Source organism: Amphiura filiformis, chromosome 2 (assembly GCF_039555335.1).
Source record: "Amphiura filiformis chromosome 2, Afil_fr2py, whole genome shotgun sequence".
In the NCBI taxonomy this organism is placed as follows: domain Eukaryota; kingdom Metazoa; phylum Echinodermata; class Ophiuroidea; order Amphilepidida; family Amphiuridae; genus Amphiura; species Amphiura filiformis.
The window spans coordinates 82,551,238-82,566,266 of NC_092629.1; the positions used below are offsets into that span (position 1 = coordinate 82,551,238).

Below are 15,029 nucleotides of genomic sequence, written 5' to 3' on the forward strand. Positions count from 1 at the left end.
CATAGACATGATACATGTCCATTGACAAACTATTGTAGCAAAATTGGATTTGTGCTACGGCACCGTAAAAACGATCTACTGCCCTCACATGATGAGATTGAAATGGGAGACAGGCGGCCGATTGCGATATTTCGCATGGTTTTCCTTAGAGAGAGCGTGTGCCCCCGATCTACGAAAATGTGTGTTTTGATTGTTTTGGACACCAGAAAATGGCCTGATTTTCCGCCGAAACTATATCTGCCAGAGTAAAACTTATATACAATTGTTATGGAGACTCCAGTGAAGTGCTTCCTGGAACCTACGGTCATGTCAGTGTCGTAAGAGGGTAGAAATATCCAGAAATAAGAGTGTTGATATTTGTAAACAGAAACAGTGCTTAAAAATATTCATGGTGCAATTACATTGAACTTGTTATGATTTAGAACTCATACACATGGGAAATCATGTACTCATTCTCATGAATATGAAACAGGTTGATTGCCATCTTCTATATCGACCAACAGCTTAAATAACACAACGTCAAGCAAGGGAGCATTAAATCAATAACCTCAACTCTGACTCTCTGTGTTGACACATGTACTGAGCTGTGGGAAATAATGTAGGTATGCTAGATGAATTCAAATTTGCCATCAAATTGCATCATTTTATATATCAAATTAAAGCCCTTGAGTAAACTAAGCAAAAACTGAAAACCTTTTTTTAAAGAGCACTTTCTGTAGGAAATTTACATCTTGTCAAAGACAGACTTTCAGCAAAAAGATTCAGCTAGCAAAATTCCCCAAAACGGCATTTCGGGGTGTTTCTAGATCTTAGTCTCATGGCGATAGCAGCTTTTTTAATGGAACTGCTATCAAAATCCTCTAAAATTCCATGTGCGACTTGATTATCACCATAAAAAATCATATATTTGGGTCAAGTGAAGTATAGAAAACATATTTATGTAGGTTTCCTTCACCCACCTATTCTCGAAAAAAATTCAAATTTCTATGTAAATATGCATTGTGTTGGGGCCCCGGTCTCGGCGAATTCGCTGACTAGTAAATGTGTTAACTAAGGTTTGCCTAGGTTACCTAAATAATGCGCTACAAGCCTGTAAATAAGCCGGAATCATGATTGCACTAAACTTATTCATGAAAGACGTCAATGTTGTACGTAATCATGATTGCATTCACTGAACTTATTCATGAAAGCTGTCAAGCGTATACATACATAAACCAGAATCATGATTACACTGAACTTATTCATGAAAGACGTCCATATTATACATAATCATGTTCGCACTTAACTTACTCATGAAAGACGTCAGCGTATAAATACACAATCATGATTGCACTGAACTCATTCATGAAAGATGCCAAGCGTATATTATACATTTGTACTGAGCTGAACTTATTCATAAAAAGGCGTCAGACTGATACAGCACCTTGCATGTACTAATCGCTACAATTACATTGTATATGTGTGGTACCTGAAGATCATGAGTGGTGCACATGGGTATTAAAGGGTATTAATTGATGTTATTGTTGTACCTGACATAAGAAGTGAGGGTTAAAGTGCTAGTTCATGTAGTAACTTAGTGTGTTTAAGGTTACGTTCATGTTTAGCAGGTGTCGAGTCGCTTAAGGAGACGCCAACCAAATTTGCCATAAAAGGTACACCACAAAATTGTCACCCAAAAATACCAATTGCCATAATTGATGTGCGCGTTCGAGTCGCATTTCTATTCCGATTACCAGGACATGTTTCGGGTACACATTTCACATTTGCCAAGTGCTGAATCGTGTATTAAGGTGGCACTTATTATTATTGTGTTGATAGTAACATATTGTGTTATATTGTGTGTTCATAACTGAGGTAACCATAATAACTGTATTTGTGTCTGTTTTAAGGTTGCGCTCAATTGCTGTGTAACGGATTGTTTTAAGGTTGCGCTCAATTGCTGTGTAACGGGTTATTTTAAGGTTGCGCTCAATTGCTGTGTAACGGGTGATTTTAAGGTTGCGCTCAATTGCTGTGTAACGGGTGATCTTAAGGGTGATCTTAAGGTTGCGCCAATTGCTGTGTAACGGGTTTGTTTTAAGGTTGCGCTCAATTGCTGTGTAACGGGTTATTTTAAGGTTGCGCTCAATTGCTGTGTAACGGGTGATTTTAAGGTTGCGCTCAATTGCTGTGTAACGGGTGATTTTAAGGTTGCGCTCAATTGCTGTGTAACGGTTATCTTAAGGTTGCGCTCAATTGCTGTGTAACGGGTTTGTTTTAAGGTTGCGCTCAATTGCTGTGTAACGGGTTTGTTTTAAGGTTGCGCTCAATTGCTGTGTAACGGTTATTTTAAGGTTGCGCTCAATTGCTGTGTAACGGGTGATTTTAAGGTTGCGCTCAATTGCTGTGTAACGGGTGATTTTAAGGTTGCGCCAATTGCTGTGTAACGGTGATCTTAAGGTTGCGCTCAATTGCTGTCTAACGGGTTTGTTTTAAGGTTGCGCTCAATTGCTGTGTAACGGGTTATTTTAAGGTTGCGCTCAATTGCTGTGTAACGGGTGATTTTAAGGTTGCGCTCAATTGCTGTGTAACGGGTGATTTTAAGGTTGCGCTCAATTGCTGTGTAACGGGTTATCTTAAGGTTGCGCTCAATTGCTGTGTAACGGGTTTGTTTTAAGGTTGCGCTCAATTGCTGTGTAACGGGTTTGTTTTAAGGTTGCGCTCAATTGCTGTGTAACGGGTTATTTTAAGATTGCGCTCAATTGCTGTGTAACGGGTTTGTTCTTAAGGTTGCGCTCAATTGCTGTGCAAAGGGTTTGTCTTACGGTTACACTCCAGTGCTACCATATTTATGAGGTTGCCCTAACTGTGATTTTTATGTGTGATGCCATATTTTGTGCTACCATATTTATGAGGTTGCCCTAACTGTGATTTTTATGTGTGATGCCATATTTTGTGCTACCGTATTTTTATGAGGTTGCCCTAACTGTGATTTTTATTGTGTGATGCCACATTTTATGCTACCGTATTTTTACGAGGTTGCCTTAACTGTTGATTTATATGTATGATGTCATGATATTTTACGCTACCATATTTTTATCATGTGACAATACCCTGTAGATCATAGTTGCATAATACATTGTTGATATTTTATCTGCTGGTGTCTTTTCACTTCTTGCGCGTAGCGTACAGCGCTGCCTTGCATCGCGTACTGCGCTTCGCCCGAACAACCATCATCTAAGAGGTCCGCTACACTATTATACACTGTATAACAGGCAACCTTTATAGTTGACACATTTGCTTGTCAGATTGGTTCAACAACACAATACAAATTTTACATAGAAGATTAAAAGAAAAGAATCGTCAAGGAAATCTACATAAAAAAGTTGTGGCTGCGTAGGTTTGAATAATGATAAGTAAAAGAGTCCAAGAGCAGAAATATTTGGTGTCAAACCACATTTGTATAGATTCACTTGACACAAATATATGTAATTTATTTTTGTGATGAGACAATCGTGTATGGAATTTTAGAGGGATTTTAATAGCAGTTCCACATAAAAAAAAATGATGCATCAGTTGGCTGAACGTTTTGGATGAAAGTCAATCTTTGACAAGATGTAACTTTCCTACTGATGGCGTTATGACAAAACGGTTTTCGGTTTTGGCTTTTTTACTCAAGGGCTTTAATTTGATATATAAAATGATGTGGTGTGATGACAAATTTGATTTCGCTTTTCATACCTATTTATACTAGGCCTATTTAGATATGAGTAAAAAAACAACCTTTGTTTCTAACTTTACTAAATATGAGGTTTTTACGGTCACATTGTCATTGTATACTGTGTGTTGTAATATCTTGACCTCCCACAGTAGTAAAATCACTGACCTGTGACTATTAATAACAAATGGCGGCTTTATGAGCCTGCTTAAAGGGGCATGTTCCTATTGCTAATAGTCTCATCCCCAGAACCTCAGATTTTACCAGAAGTGGTGTCAATTTTGGTACCAGAAGAAAGATGTCATATTTTTTATCATTGACCATGTGAATTTTTAGAGCTAAGAGTAACAGATATTTATTTTGGATTTTATGAACAAAAATAGGGGCACTTTTGGTCGAATCGATATAGCTTCATATACACAGTGTTATATAAGGATTAAAAAATATTTTCAATTGAACAAAATATTTTCCCCAGACTCCTTATATTACATGTACATGTATCTGCATTGTTAACAAAGTAAACTGAAGTGCATCTACTTAATTTCTACAGGTGAACTCACATGGTAATCACAGTCACGAGATACACAGAACGTTATCATACGCTAGTTAGAGGTTTATCACTACAACTACAGATTCTTCAGCACTTGCAACATTTTATCACAGCTGCCTCACGTACTAATACCAGGTAAATATTGAAAGAAAACATCATGCAGCAGTGCTCGATTTAGAAAATTAAATTTACATGCACATATAATTTTTTCCTCAAAATTGTCGAAACTTTTGTCAGAATTCTGACTTTTTAGGCTAAGCAGACAAAAATAATTGTCTTTTCGGACTTTTCTAGTCGGAGAGAAAAATTTTATGTTCATTTTATTATTAACCATATAACAACTGATAGATATGCTATGTCTTCTGAAGGTATTTAGTCAACTATTTAGCTGCTTTTCGACATCGTTTTCTTCCGAATTCAGATGATACATGCCATTAAAAACATTTAATACTAATAGGCCTACGAGATGATTACCAAAATAATTTCTTCTGACTTTCACTCCGCAAAGCTAGGCGAGAAAATATAAACCTGTACAGTGGAACCTCGTTAATACAAGCTCTGATAATACAAAACCCTGATAAGACAAGCTTGATTTTCAGGTCCCTGGCACTGAATCCCTATGTAATATGTGATGGATAAGACAAAATCCTGATAAGACAAACTAAATGTTGTGGCCCCACAAATTTCAGTATTAAAGAGTTTCCATTGTATTATGAAATGTGGGTGGGGAGGGGTGTGACTGGGCAATGTAAGCAAGTGTGTGTGAGGTGTATGTAGAGTATGTTATTAGTACACTGTATTTATATCTATTTTTTATTATATAATTTATACATGAAATCATCATTCTGTTCCATCTCGCCCCCTCATACACAAAGGGGAACCGTTGCACTCAATGGGGGAATTGCGGGAAAATCACAAAATATGCCAAAATACTTCTTGTTGAAACAAAAAAAATTCCAGAAGTTCTTATCAGGGAAATCAACTTTAAATAATTATCAAAGGCAGGGCAAATTGGTATTTTCTGCACTGAGAAAATTGACTAGAACTGAAAGGCCCTGTACAAACCAATAGGAATTTCGCGAAGGTGTCCCCTTTGACAGGCGTGAGAAGTGGGTAAGTGCAATAGATGGAACAACCCCGACCAAGATAATGTAGGAGCATGCCTAATCGTCTGCCAGAAATAGCATAGCTGATTGGCGCACCATCCACCATTTTAGAAATTTATTACCGTAGTAAATTTTACGGCAATGTTTTTGATAAAAAATTTTAGGGATCAGATTAGGTTAGACCATTTCCAAAGTTCACAAGGTTAAGCTTAAAGGTTAATTAATAGAGTAAAACAGGGAGCATGCGCCAGCCAGTGCTCCAAAGGGTGCACGCTGAAAAACATTTTGCTCCGGGGAGGGGTGGTGCATGTACCAGCCAGTGCTTAAACACATTATATTATCTCCCCCTTGGCATGCTTGGTATCAATGCAATTGTGTACTCAGGTGGGTAGTATCAAAACCAGGATATTTTTTTAATGACAACTATAAAAAAATAAAATCAATCTACAATTTATGCATGCTCATCATTGCATTGCGCACCTGTATTTGCACACTGTACGCACATATTTGTGGCCAATCATGTGCTGAGAATCTGTGCTTTTTTATATCCGGGCGCGCTGTTTAAAAAGGGCTGTATAAGCTTCTGAGCAAGTGCTTAATTCTTAAAATTGTGTACTTTAAGAATGCATAGTATAGGCCTATAACTTGCATTACAATATGTACATGCACAAAAAGTTTATACAGTATATTGGCTGACAAAATTGAGATATTTAAATTAGCATATCTCTGCAACCACATGTCGTATAAAGTTATTTATTGCTCAACAGTTTTCTTTTATTTAGCTCTTGAATATAAGACTAGTTAATGACTGATGAGAATAAAAAAAGGGGGGAGGTTTTCTACCTATACATGTGGTTTATATTTCAAGGTGTACATGTGTGAATTGTGTATCACACTTTAGAATTTATAACACAGGAGTTACACTTTTTATTTTTTATATTTATTGGAATGGCGATTGTTCACTTAAGTTTGTTTCTTGTTTGATTGTTCCTTGCAGACACATCACTGTGTGCATGACTTATCCCCTTGTATCATTTTATACCACCATGGGATCGGAGTATGGTAATCCTACATCTTCGTCTGGCTTTGCTGTCATTCCTTGCATATGTCATTCCATATCGGCACAAGAAACCTTTGTTTTTGCATGAACAAGAATCTGTGATAACTGCCTGTCAAATCCTTTGTTGAGGCTTTTAACATCAACTACTAAAATTAAGGTATGTTAAAACTAGTGTACATTATACATTTGGGCATTTACAAACAAACAGGGACATGACCAAAAACATCAAAAATGCTTCAGAACTTTAAAACTACAAGTCCTATAATGACAAATTTGGTATCAAATGAAAGAGGTTTACATGCTCTTTAAATTATTAAGTCATCTTACAGTTATGTTGGTGCATGCTTACCAAATTACTAGTTGTAGTAACTACAAATTTTGAATGTTTGAGGACTTGTTCTCAAGTTGTAGATACTCCCGTAGGGTGCATCCAGGGTTTTATTTTGGCAAGTTTGCATTAGTATATATCTAGTAAAATACTATCTTTAGAAACCTGTGTCACTGATATATGTCATCTGTGATTGCTCAACTTATTCTACGCATCAGCTTTTGTCGAAAGAAATATTTAAAAAGGTGATTTTTAAGTGATTTTTATGAGCAGCGAAAAGATCACTCTACGACTATGTACATGTGAATATGGTTATGAATGCCAGTAAATCGCGGCGACACATACACGTAGCTCCTTGGAACTCACGTTTTCATAGCTGTCTTATGCGTACAAAAGTTGATATTTTTTACCCTGAATTGCCCATTTGTTCCTATCTGGTATTACAAAATGTCAGACATTCCGATGTGCAGATATTATGTACAAAATTTGCACAAATTATGATGTGAATAATTACATACAATGTAGCTCTGACAGATTTGATGGAAACCCAATTTATTTTTACGAAAACATGTACAATACTTTTGTCAGATTAGCCCTTTCAGCTGCACCTGTCAAACCCAACCAAACAAGCAAAATAATCTGATACATGAACTTCTCCCTTCTCCATAAAAGAAAAATAAACTGTAATGTGTGATTTTCTTTATTTCCTTTTCAGGTGTTCTGTATGTTGACTGTACTTTGATTTGTTGGTTGGAGTGGAGTACTTACCTGGTCGGCCATCAACATCACCACCATTTAAATTTTGTATGCAGTAGTCTTCCTGAGTTTTCGTCTGGTGCTTTCCAATAAAGGCTTACCTTAAGTCTCAGACTCGAGCATATATATTACATACTTTCAGCTCAATACAATATACATGTATTGTGTTATTTGAACTGTATGAACATATCTCAAAAATGTGACTTAAGGTAAAGGTACATTGTGCATATCAGTACATATTATATATAATATGGAAAGACCTAAGCAGTTCCTTTATCTACAATGGCACCAGTATTACATTCAACTTGCATCATAAACTCTATATTATTTTTTTAAAACTTTTTTCTTTCCAATGCTTGGCTAAAATCACAGGATTTATGGTGTGCATACATGTTTAATGTACTTACTTTCTATGGATAAAGTAACTACATAATTGTATTCAAAGTAACTGCATGTAGATGTCAGTCACAGTAATGACCTGTATGAACAACACTAAAGTTGTCACTTCTGATTAAGATATGTTGTGCATACCAGTACATATTGTGTAATATGGAGCCCAGCCTCACTGCCGAGAAGTTTACCAGTATTACATTCAACTGACATCATACATAACCTGTGAACTTTTGAATTTTAACAACCATACTTTTAGATTCGCAGTATTCAATGCTGCGGCAGTACTCAGTACTGTCATATTTTCTGCCATAGATTCGCAGTATTCAATGCTGCGGCAGTACTCAGTACTGTCAGATTTTCTGCCATAGATTCGCAGTATTCAATGCTGCGGCAGTACTCAGTACTGTCAGATTTTCTGCCATAGATTAGCAGTATTCAATGCTGCGGCAGTACTCAGTACTGTCAGATTTTCTGCCATAGATTCGCAGTATTCAATGCTGCGGCAGTACTCAGTACTGTCAGATTTCTGCCATAGATTCGCAGTATTCAATGCTGCGGCAGTACTCAGTACTGTCAGATTTCTGCCATAGATTCGCAGTATTCAATGCTGCGGCAGTACTCAGTACTGTCAGATTTTCTGCCATAGATTCGCAGTGTTCAATGCCGCGGCAGTACTCAGTACTGTCAGATTTCCTGCCATAGATTCGCAGTATTCAATGCTGCGGCAGTACTCAGTACTGTCAGATTTTCTGCCATAGATTCGCAGTATTCAATGCTGCGGCAGTACTCAGTACAGTCAGATGTCTGCCATATAGATTCGCAGTATTCAATGCTGCGACAGTATGGAGTACTGTCAGCAAAACACATAGATTCGCAGTATTCAATGCTGCGGCAGTACTCAGTACTGTCAGACATAGCAAAACACATAGATTCGCAGTATTCAATGCTGCGGCAGTACTCAGTACTGTCACATTTTCTGCCATAGATTAGCAGTATTCAATGCTGCGGCAGTACTCAGTACTGTCAGATTTTCTGCCATAGATTCGCAGTATTCAATGCTGCGGCAGTACTCAGTACTGTCAGATTTTCTGCCATAGATTCGCAGTATTCAATGCTGCGGCAGTACTCAGTACTGTCAGATTTCTGCCATAGATTCGCAGTATTCAATGCTGCGGCAGTACTCAGTACTGTCAGATTTTCTGCCATAGATTCGCAGTGTTCAATGCTGCGGCAGTACTCAGTACTGTCAGATTTCGTGCCATAGATTCGCAGTATTCAATGCTGCGGCAGTACTCAGTACTGTCAGATTTTCTGCCATAGATTCGCAGTATTCAATGCTGCGGCAGTACTCAGTACAGTCAGATGTCTGCCATATAGATTCGCAGTATTCAATGCTGCGACAGTATGGAGTACTGTCAGTTCTTGACATGTAGCAAAACACAAAGTATCAAACACAAAAGTATGACAACTGAGTACATGACTATCAACTGCAATGAAAGGGTCTATACCATCAGGTTAATTTAGTAGGCACCAGCGATATGAATCGGATACTTGTTACCAGCAGTATTCGTTAAATCTCGCTGCTAGACTACTAGTCTTAGTCTAGCCTACCATGCAACCGATCAATAGTGATACTGGTTTAGTCTCATTAGGACACTGGCAATGCTACGAAGTTGCTGCCAGCCACGATGATGTGCTCTGGCCCATACCAGTAAACAGGTACATGAGTGTCCGATTTATCAGGATTAGCCTATAGGCCTATATATAATATAGTAGGCCAAGGGTGTTTGTTGCTATCCTGGTTGCTCATGTATACGTTAATGGTGGAATTTGGCCGCTTGGTTTAGCTGGCATAAGTAGGCCTATAATCAGTTAAAATTACGTGGCCCCATATGTGACCTATTTTTGTAAGGGTGTGTGCAATAAACCTGGGGAGGATAAAATTGGCCAAAAAAAGAGGGGGGGGGAGGGAGCATTTTTGTCATTTGCTTGAATTATGTCACAGTCTTCTACACTCCAATTTGTACAAACCTCTCCATATACATTTGAGGATATATAGGGTGGGGTGGGGGTGACTCATTTATACAAAAATAACACTCATGCAGAACAGTATGAACTATTTATTATTGGCACCAATTTGTTAAAAATAGGTCTTTTATAGTATCTCCTATCTTTAATTATTTTTATTTTATTTTATTAAAACTTCTTTTGCCTGGGTAACAAAACTCAGTGTAAACACTGTTTTTCAGTTTGGCCCAGGGGTCAAACTTAAAACGTCAAAAAATAACCAATACATATTAAAATACACTACATTAAGGGCTGGGGTATGAACGTTTGGACAGTATTTATTTTGGGACACTAGAGCACATCAGACATATCGAATTGCATTCTGAATACGAAGAATGTCATTCTGATATCAAATATTTTTGATTTTTGAAATTCGCAATTTAATATACATTTTATGGCAAATCATTAAAAATTGATATTTTTGATATTTAACAGTACTTGGAGTACTGTTGGTAGAGCATCTGTCCGGTGATCCGAAGGTCCCAGGTTCAAATCCTGGATGGTCAGTGAAATTTTTTCACTGGCTGTCATTTATGTATGTGTTGACTTGTGTTAAAAACCTTTCTCATATTTAATTTACCACATAGTTTGACTTTATTTCTCCGTCTCGAATATTAATTCGGAATGATTTCCAAACCTCTTTCTTAAAGCTTCTTGGATGAGAAGATGATAGAGGGCGGGTATTGAACTGAAGACCTATAGATAATAACATCAGTGCTCTTCTCCATCTGACTCATTAGCTCAGTTGGTAGAGCATCTGTCCGGTGATCCGAAGGTCCCAGGTTCAAATCCTAGATGGTCAGTGAAATTTTTTCACTGGCTGTCATTTATGTATGTGTTGACTTGTGTTAAAAACCTTTCTCATACTTGGAGTAAACTTTATAAATCTGATGATTTATACTTAAAGTGTATGTAGGTGGGATGAATAGCCGGCGATCAATTGAAAATTTTGACCTTTCGTATTGAAGATATGGATTTTTTTCCCAAAACACCAAAAAAAAATTTATGTCTTTTTTTGGAAAAAAATTTATATCTTCAATATGAAAGGTCAAAATTTTCAATTGACCGTCGGCTTTTCCTCCCTGCTACATACACTTTAAGAATATATCATTAGATTTATATAATTTACTTCGAGGACTGTTACATATCAAAAATTTGAAAAGTGTCAAATTTTTATAATTTGTCATAAAATTTGTATTACATTGTGATTTTCAAAAAATTTTGCACAATTTAACAAAATTAGGAATACAATAAAAACTAGACCAGCTGGGCATAAAATTTTCATACAAACAACAATGATATATAAATAAAAACATCATTTACAGCATTTGCTATGTTAAGTTCACTTCTGGTCTATCCTGGTATCCCAAAGGTATAATTTAAATAATTGGATAGAGCAATGGTAAAAACTCTGTATAATTTTAATGCTCAAATATTTAGATGAATTCTTCTAATAGTTGTCAAGGCTTTTTATAGTTTTTGAAGGCATCAAATACAAAAGAAATGGGTTTAAAATTTTTGCAGAACAAATTTTCTTTCTGGTTTAGTAGTATAATTTGCACAATAATAATTAGTTTTAGATTTTGCAACTCAAACGCGGCAAACAAATCATAAGGCGGGCGGGGGACTCCAAACTCAACATTGAGTTTCAAGGGGGTACGAACGTTTGGACAGTATTTTTTGTGGGACATGCGCGGCACATCAGACATATCGAATTGCATTCTGAATACGAAGAATGTCCTGATGATATCAAATAATTTTGATTTTTTAAATTCGCAATATAATACACATTCTATGGCAAATGATTAAAAATTTATATTTTGGATATTGGACTGGGATGAAAAGCGGCTAGGGGACGCAGGGGTAACCTTGTCAATCAAATACTTCATCTATTGTGTTCAATACTTAATCCGATAAGTGATCGATGTATATCGATAAAAGTAAGATCAAGATCATGGAATTAAGCTACGGCGGCGCACTTTAATACTTTACGAAGTGATTCAGCCAGGTAGTCCTACCTGGATTCAGCACCCAACAACAAGTTGTCATGACTTAATTTATTCTTTATGATTACGATTAAAAAAAAAAAAAAAAAAATAATGAAAATATAAACAAAATAATGATAATATTATAAGAATATAAGGTATATAAGATTTTTTCATTAAAGAATTTAAAACAAATTTTTTTTATCATTATCATAGGCCTAAATATGAATTCGTAACGTTATAGGGGGCCTACATTATAAATATCCGCACGAACAGCATGACTATAGCTTCTCATAAAATGTAGGCCTAACTTGAATGCAAATATTTCAATTTAGCAGAAAAATGTTTTATTAAAATGCGCGATGTGCTTTTTTTATTTGGTTAAAACTAAGTACTTTAATAATTCTCAAATTTTGAAAACATTAAAATATTTTTGTAGTGTTTCCATACAAAACGTTTAAAAATGTTTTCATGACCTTTATTTAACGTGACATTTAATGTTATTTTAACGTTTTTACCAAACCAAAACCCAAAACTGTTTGGTGTTTGCCGGGATGGCCTTTCAGACCTTCACATTAAAATGTACCGTACGGTAGATTACTTCAATAGCTTTTAAATGGTCAATGATTTAACATAAAAGTTATCATTATTTATAATATTGTGATGATTTTTCATTATTATTATAAATTTTAATTTTATTTCAAATTGTAATATTTTAGAATTATTTAAGTTTTATTCCATGCAGATTTATGCGCACACGTTAAACTTGGTCAATTTCGCACAGTGGTCCTCTGGGGATAATTGCCTATCGATTGGATTGATCATGGATATAAAAGTATTGGTGAGGTCATAAGCTTAACTTTGGTGGACAATAGAATAACCATTGATTGACAAGGTTACCCCTGCGTCCCCTAGCCGCTTTTATAATTTTGACCTTTCGTATTGAAGATATGGATTTCCCCCAAAAATACACCAATTGCTCGTCGTCGGCCTTTCCTCCCAGCTATGAGGTTATGCAGGTCATTGTAAACTACCCACAAAAAATACGCGACATAGGCCTATTCGCTACTTGCACAGTTCCGCCATTATGCACTATGTGCGGGGAGAGCCTCGAACTGGCAGCATACATGAAAGGAAGAATTATGTAACCTTACACAGAACGTTATGACTAGTTCAATTCCCATTCATGTATGCTGCCAGTTCGAGGCTCTCCCGCACATAGTGCATAATGGCGGAACCGTGCAAGTAGCGAATAGCAACATGTTTATTAAACTCCGGGATTAAACTAAGGAAAACAAAAAATGACACCAAAACGTGAATTCTTGCATTATAGGTAGGCCTATACCCGGTAGGGGAGAGCGGGGAGTGTTCGCCCTATTTTTTTCTGACCAGCCTAGCGATGTCAATTTTAAGGTTAGGGATGACCTGATTAGCCCATGTGAAAGCCCTATGTCTTGGCTATATACGGCCACAATCCCAGAACTATAGGCCTTACAATAGCAACAGGATAGAGCAAACAAAAAGTTTTGCAAAGTGGCGAACTTGCCCCATATTGGGGCAGGTTCGCCCATATGGTGGGGTAAGTTCACCCTAATCACAAAAAAGGTTTAAACATTGCATAACAATAACATTATTCAATGCAAACATTTAGCAAGAGTCCACAGGGCATTCATTCTCTTCTGGGGAGTCACTAAATTTGTTTGCAGGGGTCGGGTCAGGGTAAAATGTAGGGGTCCAAAGTGAGCTTAAACGTATCATGTTTACAACTTTGGGGAGAAATGGATTAGGACATAAACGGTGGTATGAGTAATACCGATATCACATAACTTTAAAAAAACATGTTTTCAGTAGTTTTACCTTGTTTAATGATTTAATTATCAATATTTTGCATAATACGCTGATGGGGCAGGTCCGCCCTCCAGTTTGGGGTAAGTCCGCCCGGGGAAGATATAGGGCGAACATGCCCCATCCTCAAAAGGGCGAACGAGCCCCTTGTGCACATTTTTGTATTTTCTTCGGGGTATGCAAAACACAAATCGAATAAGGAGTTTATAACTGCATCAAATCTTTGACAAATCCCATATGTTCCCAATACAGATTTCCATTAAAACCATCTGTATTTATGTATCAATGATAATACAACATTATGAATGCAAGAAAAATTACGTTTTGGTGTAATTTTTTGTTTTGGCTGCAGTTCGATGAACACGTCCCTATATGTCGCGTAGCTAATATGAGAAGTTTATAATGACCTATGTCACCTAATTTTGCCATCACCAAATTCCCTGATAGCCGTAGTGCTGAGAAACAAGGGGTGGGCGAACCTGCCCCTAGGGCGAACACTCCCCGCTCTCCCCTACCCATCAACATATTCAAGTAGGGTTTTAACATGGGTAATGTTGTTTTATCTAAATTGGGAACATGCGGGTTTTGTTAAAAATTTTATGCAGTTGTAATCTCAGTATTCGATTTGTTTTTGGCATAACCTGAGGTAAAGACAAAGATGTGCACAAGAAGCACGTTCGCCCTATAATGATGGGGCATGTTCGCCCCATGCTTGCCCGAGGCGGACTTACCCCAAACTCGAGGGCAGTCTGTTTTTAAATATTCATTTTGGTATTAGTATTACAAGGTGTTAAACTCATACCTGTGTATGTCCTAAACCATTATCCCCCTGAAGTTGTTCAACAAATATGTTTTTGTTCACTTTGGACCCCCATATATAGGCCTACCCTCCAAGTCCCCGGAAGAGAATTTTTAACTCCTATAACAAATTTTTATATGAAATGTGTTATTGTTACACAATATCTAACTTTTTTGAATAGGGTGAACTTACACCACCATATGCAGTGATATGGGCGAACTTGACATGCCCCAGCATGGGACAAGTTCAGGTTCTACACTTTAAAAAGTTTTCTTTTTTGCTTTACGCTGCTGCTATGGTAAGACATGTAGTCCTGAGAATGTGGTGGTATTTAGCCAATAGCTTTCACATGAGCCAATCAAATCCGTCCAAAACTTAATTTTGACATTCGCTAGTCGAAAAAAAATAGGACGAACACTCGCTGCTCTCCCTGAATGGTTCCC

At 36.9% G+C, this 15,029-nt stretch overlaps 1 protein-coding gene and 1 long non-coding RNA gene across 5 annotated transcripts in view; both read left to right on the forward strand.

Annotated features, from left to right (window-relative positions):
- The window catches only part of LOC140146705 (transient receptor potential cation channel subfamily M member 2-like), a 375,948-nt gene that overhangs the window by 285,400 nt on the left and 75,519 nt on the right, over window positions 1-15,029 (forward strand). The window lies entirely within an intron of this gene.
- Window positions 41-7,609, forward strand: LOC140146703 (uncharacterized). 4 transcript variants are annotated; one of them, XR_011858287.1, is made up of 4 exons: window positions 41-598; window positions 4,248-4,382; window positions 6,351-6,570; window positions 7,457-7,609. It is a non-coding gene; the product is annotated as an uncharacterized lncRNA (long non-coding RNA). The 4 variants fall into 4 exon arrangements; XR_011858286.1 differs by having other exon boundaries at window positions 41-308; XR_011858288.1 differs by lacking the exon at window positions 4,248-4,382 and having other exon boundaries at window positions 47-308.